General features: G+C 42.4%; 1 protein-coding gene across 4 annotated transcripts in view; it reads right to left on the bottom strand.

The window, feature by feature from the left end:
- Positions 1-12,458, bottom strand: part of LOC117355895 (cadherin-6-like) — a 324,761-nt gene that overhangs the window by 253,173 nt on the left and 59,130 nt on the right. The window lies entirely within an intron of this gene.

The following is a 12,458-nucleotide window of genomic DNA, read 5'->3' as shown; positions in this document are numbered from 1 at the left end:
GCCAATGGCAGATTGGCTGCTGCATGTTCTGAGAACTCAGAGAACCTGAGCCTCTGGAACTCATTACCACTTTGGGCTAGATTCACTAATCCTCTGATCCGTGTGCGATTCGTGTGTGATTGGAGGCAGGCCGACTGATTCACCAACCATCTGCATGCAAATGGTGGCAATCGGAGGCACGCCCTCCAATCGACTGCACGGATCGCTAGAGCCCTGACAGTAGTGACAGGAGAAGCAGCCTCCTGTCACTGCTGTCAGGGCTTCTGCCGGCTTTTAAAATTTATTTTTAATCGGGCAGATATTTTGCGTGTTTTACACATGCAAAATATCAGCCCGATTAAAAATAAATTAACCCCCCTTCTCCCGACAAGTGCCCCTTCCCCTCTCCCTACTCGAATGAAAAAATTTGACCCCACTTTTAAATTTATGGCAGGAGGATTCCCACTCCTTCCTGCCATCTCTTTTTCCCCCACTGGCCCGGACCCACCTCCCTCCCCCTCCCCGTACCTTGAAAAATCATTGGGAGCAGGAGGGGTGCCTGGTCCCTCTGCTCCTTAGGCCTCCGTGTAATCTTCGGGAGCAGGAGGAAGTGCAAAGTCCTTCTGCTCCTTCTTCTTTGTCAGGCCGCTTTGCAATACTGGCCTTAGGCCACGCCCAGGTGCATCATCTGATGCATGGGGAAGGACATAAGGCCCTGATTGGTTGAGGAGCTACAGGCTTCTCCCAAGGGAGGAGCGCGAGATGCCTCAGCCAATCAGGGCCGTAGGCCCCTTCCCGTGCATTGGAAAAATATCTTAAAGTCTTCAAATCACAGCTGAAGGCTTATTATTTCAGAAAGGCTTTTGACTGTGAATCCATACAGACGCTTCTTATTCCAGAATAAAACAAAAAAACTTTATCCCCTTAACCTCTTGTGTTTTTCTTTTGTTTTATTAATTTTCCTTTTCCCTTATAAATATTGTAACTCATCCCTTCCCTGAATATCCTTTTGTCCCAGTTTGTTTACAGTATCAATCTTTCCCCTGTTTGTTTGTTGTTTTTTTTGTACCCATTGTTTTGTACCCATTGTTTTGTACCCATTTTGTACCCATTGTTTTTAACTTTGTTAACCACCTTGATTTGACTACAATTGTTAAGAAATGCGGTTTATCAAATAAATTAACTGTAACTGACTGAGCATAGAGACAGGGAAACTGAAGCAATGCTGGGTACAAAAAGAGGGCGTGCCAACCCGATACCAAACTTCTGTGCAGACCTAGGGTAATTATGTGTCCCTGGGGAATTCTGTTCAAATTCTGCATTGTGCAGTATTGCAGAATTCAACTGGGGGTATACTTTTTTCCCACAGCATGCCCTTCTTTGTAAGAAATGAATTAGATCACACATTTAAGTTCAGAATTCAGGGATGTGTGTGGCATACAACTGCTCTAGATGCATAAAAAGAGCCTGATTTTAAGGCCAAATGGGATAGACACGTGGGATCTATTCACAGAGATAGGTAGGGGAGGGTCATTGGGGTGGGCAGATTAGATGGGCCGTGGCCCTTATCTGCCTTCTATTTCTATGTTTCTATGTTTCAGAAGAAAAACATGCATATTGTACTTTCTAAAAAATAACTCTAGTCCTTCACATTTGTGGATCACTGATTATTGTGGGAATACATATCTTTGATACTAGAGTTTAGAACTACTGGTAAATACAACCAGGAAGTTTGTATTTACTAAGGATGTGTAGCCCTTTGTCCGGGTTTTGAAGCTGCGGCGGGAGGGCATTTGTACGTGCGCGGATGCAATGCCGTGACATCCCGCGCATGCATGTGACATTATTGCGGTAATACCTGCACATGCGCAGACGCCCTCCTGACGTGGCTCCGAGCAAGAGAACAGGTTGAGGGGGGCAGGACTGGAGCACATGACTTGGTCAGAAGTGGGTGGGTTTGGGGGCGTGGCCAGGGGAGAATAAAGTCTGTTGATCCTAAAGCAGACAAAACTAGGAACGTGAACTGCTAGGAATAACTTCACCTCAAACAATTTACTTTGATTTCAGAAAACCCATAGGTCGCACTAACAATCAAATTCTTCCACTTTCTGAATTCAGTGAGTGCAGAACAGCCTCACCTTCTGAAATTAATCCTAAATTGATAGGAAGCAGCACAGTCTACTAGATTTCTTATCCAAATGTACCTATAATAAGGTGTTATTATTTTCAGGTAGTGGCTGGACGCAGTTCTGTGTCAGAAGCTGGTAACAATATTTCTTTTTTTTTTTTTCCAGAGTTCAAATAGTTTAGGAATTTTAATCAAAAGAAAAAAGTTCAAACATAACAAAAGCAGAAAGTACAGAAATGGTAGCAGGACATGTTACAGATGAGCTGTATTAAAATCTTCAGCATCTATTCTTTAAAGGGGACACAAAATAATAATTATCAGTTCCTGTGACTACAATATTTGCTAAAATTACAGGACTTCACCAGTTAGCTAAAACAAGAAATATGGTTGTGAATATCACCCACTTAAGTGCCAAGACACTAACAAGTATTTAGGGCTCCTTTTATGAAGGTACGCTAGCGTTTTTAGCGCATGCACCGGATTAGCGCACGCTAGCCGAAAAACTACCACCTGCTCAAGAGGAGGCGGAAGCGCGCAGCATTTTAGCGTGAGTTAGGGGCCCTAACGCGCCTTCGTAAAAGGAGCCCTTAGTGAAAGAAGTGCTCAGTGCCATAAAATTCTCCAACACGGAGGCAAGAAATACTAGGAAACATCATCACACTTTACACATTCCCCTCCACCACAATGCTATTGAAATAAAGTCACTTATCTGAAGAAAAAAAAAAAAAAATCAGATGATAGTGCGGTGAATATCCATGTTGTTCACATTATTCATGTTCCTGCATTCCTACATTCTTGGCTCCATAACCATATTCAATGCTTAAAATTGTCCTCCAGTTCACTTTTCTTAATGGCTGGTAAGACAATGCTATGAAACATTTACAAAGTCTACTGGTCATAGAATTGTCTGTTTAAATGTTGATATACATTTAAATATAACCTGCTGCCAAACACACTATATGAAACATAGAAACATAGAAAGATGACGGCAGAAAAGGGCTACAGCCCATCAAGTCTGCCCACTCTATTGACCCACCCCATTAAGTCTGAGTGCTAATGACCTAGTTCCTTAACTCCACCCTCGTAGGGATCCCACGTGGATGTCCCATTTATTCTTAAAGTCGAGCACGCTGGTGGCCTTGATCACCTGCACCGGAAGTTTGTTCCAGTGATCTACCACCCTTTCTGTGAAGAAATACTTCCTGGTGTCACCATTAAATTTCCCTCCTCTGAGTTTGAGCGGGTGCCCCCTTGTGACCGAGGGACCCTTGGGAAAGAATATATCGTTTTCCACCTCGACACGACACGACACCTCGACATGACATGACATGGTACTATAGTTCATTCCATTCTATTTTAATAGTTACCCAGGCACTGATGTTCTAAACTTACCGTTAAAATCCTAGTGGCTGATGTTATGTGTTAGGTGCCATCGACTTGTGTTCAAATCCTAGTGACTTGATGAATTAGAAATATAAAAAAAATTGGTTTTGTGCTAGTCCGATAAGCTCCTCCAGCGTCATCCCCATGGTTGTTTTCAACTTGTCCAGCCATCTGATTACAGGTCAACCTCTTCGCCTGGTTCCTTTGACCTTCCCAAACATGATGCCCTTCTCCAATGATCTTTCTCTTCTGACAGTGTGACCAAAATAAGACAAAATAAGCAGGTTGTTGTAATGCCGGTAAATTTTACGATTTCAAAAATGACGAGCGATGCTGCCAAAAACACATGCAAATAACCTCCGCAGAGGTCCACAAAAATCCCATCAGATCTGTCGTTGGAGAAAGCAACTGACACATGCGCAGAACAGTCCACGGAAAGAGGAATAAATGCGCCCATAAGTCAGGAAATGCTATGTCATAGGCATGCATAAGCATCAATCGTAGGCGTGCCTTATTGTAGCACATCAGGGGGTGCGCGTCATAAGTATCTGTCGATACCATAGGTGAAAGGGAGGGGCAGAGGTCTACCAGCAAACCATGCTTCTGTGGGACATAAATGCTGCCCCCCACATTTTTGGGGGAAATTCCACCTCATGCAATCGGCAGCCCCAGATCTGGCGGCATATGCTTTTAATGAACGTGCCTTTAAGACACACACACGTGATATGCTTTTAGCACATGCGTATATGGCACCCGCCCCATGTCAAGTATGATGAATGTATCTTCATCTCTCATGCAATCGGCAGCCCAGACCTGCCAGTGTACACGGCTGACGCCCGCACACGAGATGTATCTTTAACGCATGTGCCTGAGACGCTCTTTTAACACACGCGGTTCAATGCTACTGGCACCTCCAGACCTGCCAGTAATTTTGGGGAGTTAAAGGTCAGCGCTTCATTTCATACATCACCAGGCAATGTCTGGACATCAGCCAGTGCGCTCATTTTAATATTAATGACCTCATTGTACTATATGTACATAGTATTATCGGAGGATGCTACGAAGCACGGAAAAGACTGCGTAGAGCTATACATGTTATCAGAAGCTAAAATGCTTCAACGCTAAACCAGTTAGAACTGGTTTAACATCGATCGTTAAAGACACGGTAAGTTTAGAACACTGAGACCCCAAACTTTCAGCTAAGTGACCAGGCTAAGCTCAGTGCTAAATTATGATACTATACAGGTATAAAGCTATGTTAAATAACGTGAGCTAGAATTACTGTGATGCATTGCTAAGTAAAAACTACTTACAGCTAAGTAGATACTATGACACATTAAAAAAAAACAAAACACCACACAAACATTTTCTGTTTGAATGTTTCAGTGCTGCATTTACTAGGTGAGCAGCAAAGGAAAGCAAAACATTTTGAGCTATTGGCCTCTTCCTAACAAGCCATTTCTTTAACACTGCAGGGTAAGCAAGCACAAAGAAAAGACAGGAATAAACCCCTCCCCAAACAAACAAAAAAATCATTTAGACACCTTTGTTATAGAATTTCCCGATACACCCAATGGTTTTTACTTTGTGTGTGGCTCGTGAAGTGACTTTTAAACAAGCCCATTAATTCTAGTTTCTTGAAAGCCATTGTGGAAGTTTTCTGTAAAGCCCCTGGTTTCCCAGTTGGCTGCAGTTTCCTCCTGGACATGCATGAATAAATTAAATTCTGAATCCTAGATGGTTGCTCATCTAACCTTGCTTTATATATATTTTTTTTCTCTTGAAGTTGGTTATCTCTCACTTTATAATTATATAGATTATGTCCTCATTTTTGTTGTATGAATTTGAAAAAAAATATCACCTTTGCTCGTTTGTGTAGGTAGGTCTGTTTTCTTATTGTGATGTATTGGGGTTCTGTTGCAAATAAATGAATATCAATTTGAAAACTGAATCTTTTGAAAAGGGAGAGACAATTTTTAGTAGGACTCTGAAGGCCAGATTCTGTAAATGGCTTCTAACTCATTAGGTGCCTAGCCAGGTGGTAGTAATTCCTCTCCTGACGCAGCTACTGGCAAAACAAGGTCTCTTGTCAAGAAATGAGGAATGTGTGAAAAATTGAATACAGAAAATTTTACATGGATGGTTTTGTGGATTACAATCATCGATTGAGTCGCGAGGAAGAATATAAAGGAACTGCTTTGGATGAATACGGTACTACTACTAAGTTAAGTTGATCTTTTTGCTTTTTTGCCTTTTGATACTGTGAGGCTCATAATCAAAACTTTGAAACGTCCAAAAACCAGCCCAAGTCGGCACTTGGATGTCCTAATAGCAGGGACGTCCAAGTGCCAATACACAAAAACAACTTTCTGCACATTCAGCAGCACTTCTAAGCTGCTGCGAGTCAAGAGCCCAAAGGGGCGTGTTGGGAGGTGTGTTATGGGCGGCATCGGGTGGCCTTCAACCTGGACATCCTGAAGCAATAATCAAAGCTTTCCCAGGATGTCCTAGGTGGAGCTTACACACTGGGACTTAAGACGAATTTAAAACAGGTCTAAGTGCCCCAAAGATGACCAAACTGACAAGATGACCACTGGAGTGTTTAAAGTATGACACCCCTTCCCTTAGTTCCCTGGTGGTCATGACCTGCTTCCACCACCCAAAGAGGGGAAAATAAGAACAGGTTTCCCATTAGCTTATCACAGGGAAATCCCGGTCAGTTGAGCCTATTTAGGGGAGTCCTTCCGGCTCAGCTGATGAGGGATTCCACTGCCAGGATCAGCTGAACTGGCATGGAGAACAGATTTGTCTCTCCCTTCCTCATACTCACCAATTCCCCCAGCCCCCTAAACAGAGACCCCTGCCCTATACCCCTTCCCCAACATCCGCGACAACTCCCCCTCCCCCCCCAACATCCCCTGTACCTTTCCTCAGAACAGTTGGAAGGAGGGATGCCCACTCCTTCCTGCTGCTGGGCCCCATCGAACCCTGTCACACCACCTCAAATCATGGTACCACCCAAACCTCTAGCACTAAACCACTGCACCCCCTGAATGCCTGGCACCCCCCCCCAGCCAACCCCCCCTCCATTTCCTGTGGAAACTTGGGTCTTCTTACTTTTGTTATTCTCTACATGGTGCCATCACGCGACTGACATGCAATTGGCACCGTATAGAAAATCTGGGCCTTAGTCAAGAAATCATCCCTATTTATTTGTTCTCTAGTTATTAGAGAACTGCCCCCATTTCACCCTGTGAGATGATACATTGCTGGAAACAACAGCATTGGAAGTAGAGATATGATTATGGATGTCTACAATCTTTTGTTGAAAAGCATCGGCAAAATCTTGACTCTTTAAACTGAATTGGTAGGAAGAACTCTATCAGAAGTTAAATGCTCAACAATTTCAAATAATGCTTCGATGCAAGAGGCAGCTTCCTCAATCCATTTATCACAACGTTACAACCGCTATTGAACTAGATTATTTATTCAGAGAACTCATACTTGCCTTATTATACAAATGCCCAAAGCAAGGAATAATTTAACAAACTGGCAAACATATTTCCATGCCGATATGAGCTGTAATATAACAAGAACTAAAATATAATTTAAATCAGCAAACTCTACGTGGGCTTGTCAAAGAAACTGATAAGAATTTCAAAATGCTTTAGATGAAATTTATTTTTCTTTGTGAAAATTTTCTGTTTGTATTTCCTTAACAAGTATAAGAAATTTATGGATGTTTGGGAACCATTAACTAAGTTCTGTAAGGAATTATAACTGATTTTTATTTTATTGACCCTTAAGCATATACATCCAGGGTGGGTGGGAGGGGGGGAGGGTTTTGCATTGGAATTTCATTTGGGGAATATATGGATGATTTCCTGTAGGTATGTACTTTTTATGATTATTTGGGGGGGGGTCAGGGGAGAAATAATTGTGCATCAATGTCTATAAATTTAATGTGCATTTTGTGTAATATTATGTATATTGAAATTGTTTGCACAATGGTAGTTTGGAAATGTAATAAAGATTAAAAAAAAAAGCAACAAAAACCAAGTGTAATGCTTGATATTATTTTCAAATGAATAAACAGATAAATAATACAAAAAAGATGAAATTTTTCAAAAAAAAGTGGCAAATAGTAAGCAAATAAAGGAATAGCTAAGGGCCCTTTTACAGACTTTAGCATGTGCTGTCACTTGGTTCATAGATATAGAAGAGCACAGCATTTAACACATACTAATGGCTGCTTGCATGTTCGAAGTTTTAGTAAAAGGGCATCTAAATTAGTTCAAAATCCTGCGCTCTGCTTGAGGATAAGGTGAAGGTTTAGATAGAACATTTCTCCAGTTCTGATGGAACAGCACAAATTGCCATTTGTCTCCTATCTGTAAAAAAAAAGTTTCAACGTTAGACTTTCAGTCTTAGAGGAGATAGGCCCAGATTATGTTAGAAAAAAGCTCTCCACTTAGAAACTGAAGGCTAACTATCCCTCTTCTTTACTAACACGTAGCGTGGGTTTTAGCGCCGGCAGTGGTGGCAACTGCTCCGACGCTCATAGAATTCCTATCAGCTCTAACCACTGCGCCATACACTCCCTACATTGTTGGATTATGAAGCATGATTTTTAACATTGCTGATTAGATTTATAAATCCCAATGTGAATTATACATTTCTCCCTCCGTATCCGCAGTTTCTGTATCTGTGGATTCACTTATTTGCAATTTTTCGGAAGCTGACTCCGCCCCCCTTTAAAGTTCTTTTTCCTTTTACTGTACCAATAAAGGTGTATTGCTTACCATTCACTCTGAAAATTGCTGCTACCATGCTTTCTCCCACAAATTCGCTGCTTCCATGCTTCCCAATGTGCACTGAGAAAAACGCTGCTTTCCAGCATCCATAGAGAGAAAGGCTTCTTCCCAGCATGCCTGGCCTGAAATCGCTACTTGCTTGCCTGCCCAGAAATTGCTGTAGAAAAGTTATTCGCGGTTCCAATAATAAAAACGGAAGGCTTTTTCTAAAAACCGCGAATAACATTAAAAAAGTTATTTGCAGTTTTTCTGTATTTGCGCCTATGGTCCGCCCGCATCCCCCGCAAATACGTAGGGAGAATGGCACAGTATGTCTGTCTTAATTGCTTATTAAGGATGGCTCCCTAATCTTTTAAGGAAGGGCTCTTTTCAATGTTATCTGATTGCTTGAGCAGAGGCCATTAAAAAAAAAATAAAAAAAAAGTAGGGCAAATTTTAAAGAGCTCTTCCTTGGATACCAGTGCTCTGACTAATTATTATAGACCTATTGCTAACATCCTCATTTTTATTACTAGGGGAGGATTTGAAGATGTATGAGTCATTGATGGAGATCCAGTCTGGTTTTAGGACGGGTTTCAGCGGAGTTTCTGTTGGGCTCACTGCTGGCTGATGCTTGATCTGTACTAGCAAAAGGCCAATCAATCATTAATTGTGCAGTTTTATCCGTCATCCGCTTTTGATGTTCTTGATCATGACATTTAAAAAAAAATCTATTAGAATAGTTAGGAATTACACTGTATTCATGATTGTATGGTTTTGCTGTGCAGGTGTACCTGTAGTGTCTGTAACGCAGTGGTTAAATAAAGAGTTACAAAAAAAAAAAAAACAAAAGAATAGTTAGGAATTGTAGGGAAGGCAAGACACTGGTTTGAAAGCTTTTTTTTGCAACAGCTCATATAGAGCAGGGGTAGGCAATTCCAGTCCTCGAGAGCCACAGGCAGGTCAGGTTTTCGGGATATCCGCAATGAATGTGCATGAGACAGATACGCATACCAAGGAGGGAGTGCATGCCATTCTATCCGTCATCAAGCACAAATTATTAAAAAATTTTGTTTAGCACATCGGTAGCGCATACCAGTTTGGGAATTATTGAGGGACACTTCAGCGCATCCCACAGTAAACCCTTTCATGTTGTGACAAGCACATGCCAGCACTTACTGCAGCTTAGTAAAAGGACCCTTAAATATTATTTACTATAGTCTATAGTTTTCTGCATTGTTTTGATTAAGTACCTTGTGCACAAAGGAATTTAGAGCACAAGAAAACAGGGTGCAAAGTACTGTATAGACACCGGTGCACTGTTCATTTATATTCAGTGTCAATGAAGGCATTAGTTATTAAATCCAGATGCAAAAAGATCACACACAATCCAAAGGCTTAACATTTGGGTTTCTAATGATGGAGATTTATACATATTCTGAGGATGCGTGAAAAGGTAGCTCACTTTTCTGTGACTAGCATTGGTGAAGGTTTTGCTGCAGTTTTTTTTCCTTGTGCCAGCATGAACTATCTACAACTCTTTTTTTGTTTTATTGAAAGGATGGATGTATAATCTAGTGAATAATTTTTTTTTTTTTTTTTAAGGTAGGGGATGAGGAGCAGAGGTAACTGCATGAGGTTAAGGAGGACGTTCAATAGCTGTGAAATAATAGCTAATGTGCTTGACTGTGGAAATTTACATATCACGCCACTAATATTTACATACTGAATATTGTATTTGGCATGCCAGACACACATTTAATTTGCATTGCTGAATTTTCAGTGTCGGGCGCGTAGAATGCTCCTTCAGGTCCATGTACAATCTGCGCATATCACGGCTGACACACGCCTAACATGCTAGAATATACACATTTCCATGGAGACTGTACGCTTGCTCACATGTTCTCCTTCAGGTCCATGTACAATCTGCGCATATCACGGCTGACACACGCCTAACATGCTAGAATATACACATTTCCATGGAGACTGTACGCTTGCTCACATGTTCTCCTTCAGGTCCATGTACAATCTGCGCATATCACGGCTGACACACGCCTAACATGCTAGAATATACACATTTCCATGGAGACTGTACGCTTGCTCACATGTTCTCCTTCAGGTCCATGTACAATCTGCGCATATCACGGCTGACACACGCCTAACATGCTAGAATATACACATTTCCATGGAGACTGTACGCTTGCTCACATGTTCTCCTTCAGGTCCATGTACAATCTGCGCATATCACGGCTGACACACGCCTAACATGCTAGAATATACACATTTCCATGGAGACTGTACGCTTGCTCACATGTTCTCCTTCAGGTCCATGTACAATCTGCGCATATCACGGCTGACACACGCCTAACATGCTAGAATATACACATTTCCATGGAGACTGTACGCTTGCTCACATGTTCTCCTTCAGGTCCATGTACAATCTGCGCATATCACGGCTGACACACGCCTAACATGCTAGAATATACACATTTCCATGGAGACTGTACGCTTGCTCACATGTTCTCCTTCAGGTCCATGTACAATCTGCGCATATCACGGCTGACACACGCCTAACATGCTAGAATATACACATTTCCATGGAGACTGTACGCTTGCTCACATGTTCTCCTTCAGGTCCATGTACAATCTGCGCATATCACGGCTGACACACGCCTAACATGCTAGAATATACACATTTCCATGGAGACTGTACGCTTGCTCACATGTTCTCCTTCAGGTCCATGTACAATCTGCGCATATCACGGCTGACACACGCCTAACATGCTAGAATATACACATTTCCATGGAGACTGTACGCTTGCTCACATGTTCTCCTTCAGGTCCATGTACAATCTGCGCATATCACGGCTGACACACGCCTAACATGCTAGAATATACACATTTCCATGGAGACTGTACGCTTGCTCACATGTTCTCCTTCAGGTCCATGTACAATCTGCGCATATCACGGCTGACACACGCCTAACATGCTAGAATATACACATTTCCATGGAGACTGTACGCTTGCTCACATGTTCTCCTTCAGGTCCATGTACAATCTGCGCATATCACGGCTGACACACGCCTAACATGCTAGAATATACACATTTCCATGGAGACTGTACGCTTGCTCACATGTTCTCCTTCAGGTCCATGTACAATCTGCGCATATCACGGCTGACACACGCCTAACATGCTAGAATATACACATTTCCATGGAGACTGTACGCTTGCTCACATGTTCTCCTTCAGGTCCATGTACAATCTGCGCATATCACGGCTGACACACGCCTAACATGCTAGAATATACACATTTCCATGGAGACTGTACGCTTGCTCACATGTTCTCCTTCAGGTCCATGTACAATCTGCGCATATCACGGCTGACACACGCCTAACATGCTAGAATATACACATTTCCATGGAGACTGTACGCTTGCTCACATGTTCTCCTTCAGGTCCATGTACAATCTGCGCATATCACGGCTGACACACGCCTAACATGCTAGAATATACACATTTCCATGGAGACTGTACGCTTGCTCACATGTTCTCCTTCAGGTCCATGTACAATCTGCGCATATCACGGCTGACACACGCCTAACATGCTAGAATATACACATTTCCATGGAGACTGTACGCTTGCTCACATGTTCTCCTTCAGGTCCATGTACAATCTGCGCATATCACGGCTGACACACGCCTAACATGCTAGAATATACACATTTCCATGGAGACTGTACGCTTGCTCACATGTTCTCCTTCAGGTCCATGTACAATCTGCGCATATCACGGCTGACACACGCCTAACATGCTAGAATATACACATTTCCATGGAGACTGTACGCTTGCTCACATGTTCTCCTTCAGGTCCATGTACAATCTGCGCATATCACGGCTGACACACGCCTAACATGCTAGAATATACACATTTCCATGGAGACTGTACGCTTGCTCACATGTTCTCCTTCAGGTCCATGTACAATCTGCGCATATCACGGCTGACACACGCCTAACATGCTAGAATATACACATTTCCATGGAGACTGTACGCTTGCTCACATGTTCTCCTTCAGGTCCATGTACAATCTGCGCATATCACGGCTGACACACGCCTAACATGCTAGAATATACACATTTCCATGGAGACTGTACGCTTGCTCACATGTTCTCCT

Source organism: Geotrypetes seraphini, chromosome 2 (genome assembly GCF_902459505.1).
Source record: "Geotrypetes seraphini chromosome 2, aGeoSer1.1, whole genome shotgun sequence".
Classification (NCBI taxonomy): Eukaryota; Metazoa; Chordata; class Amphibia; order Gymnophiona; family Dermophiidae; genus Geotrypetes; species Geotrypetes seraphini.
The sequence above is the reverse complement of the archived record's forward strand: the minus strand, read 5'-3'. Positions and strand labels throughout refer to the sequence as shown.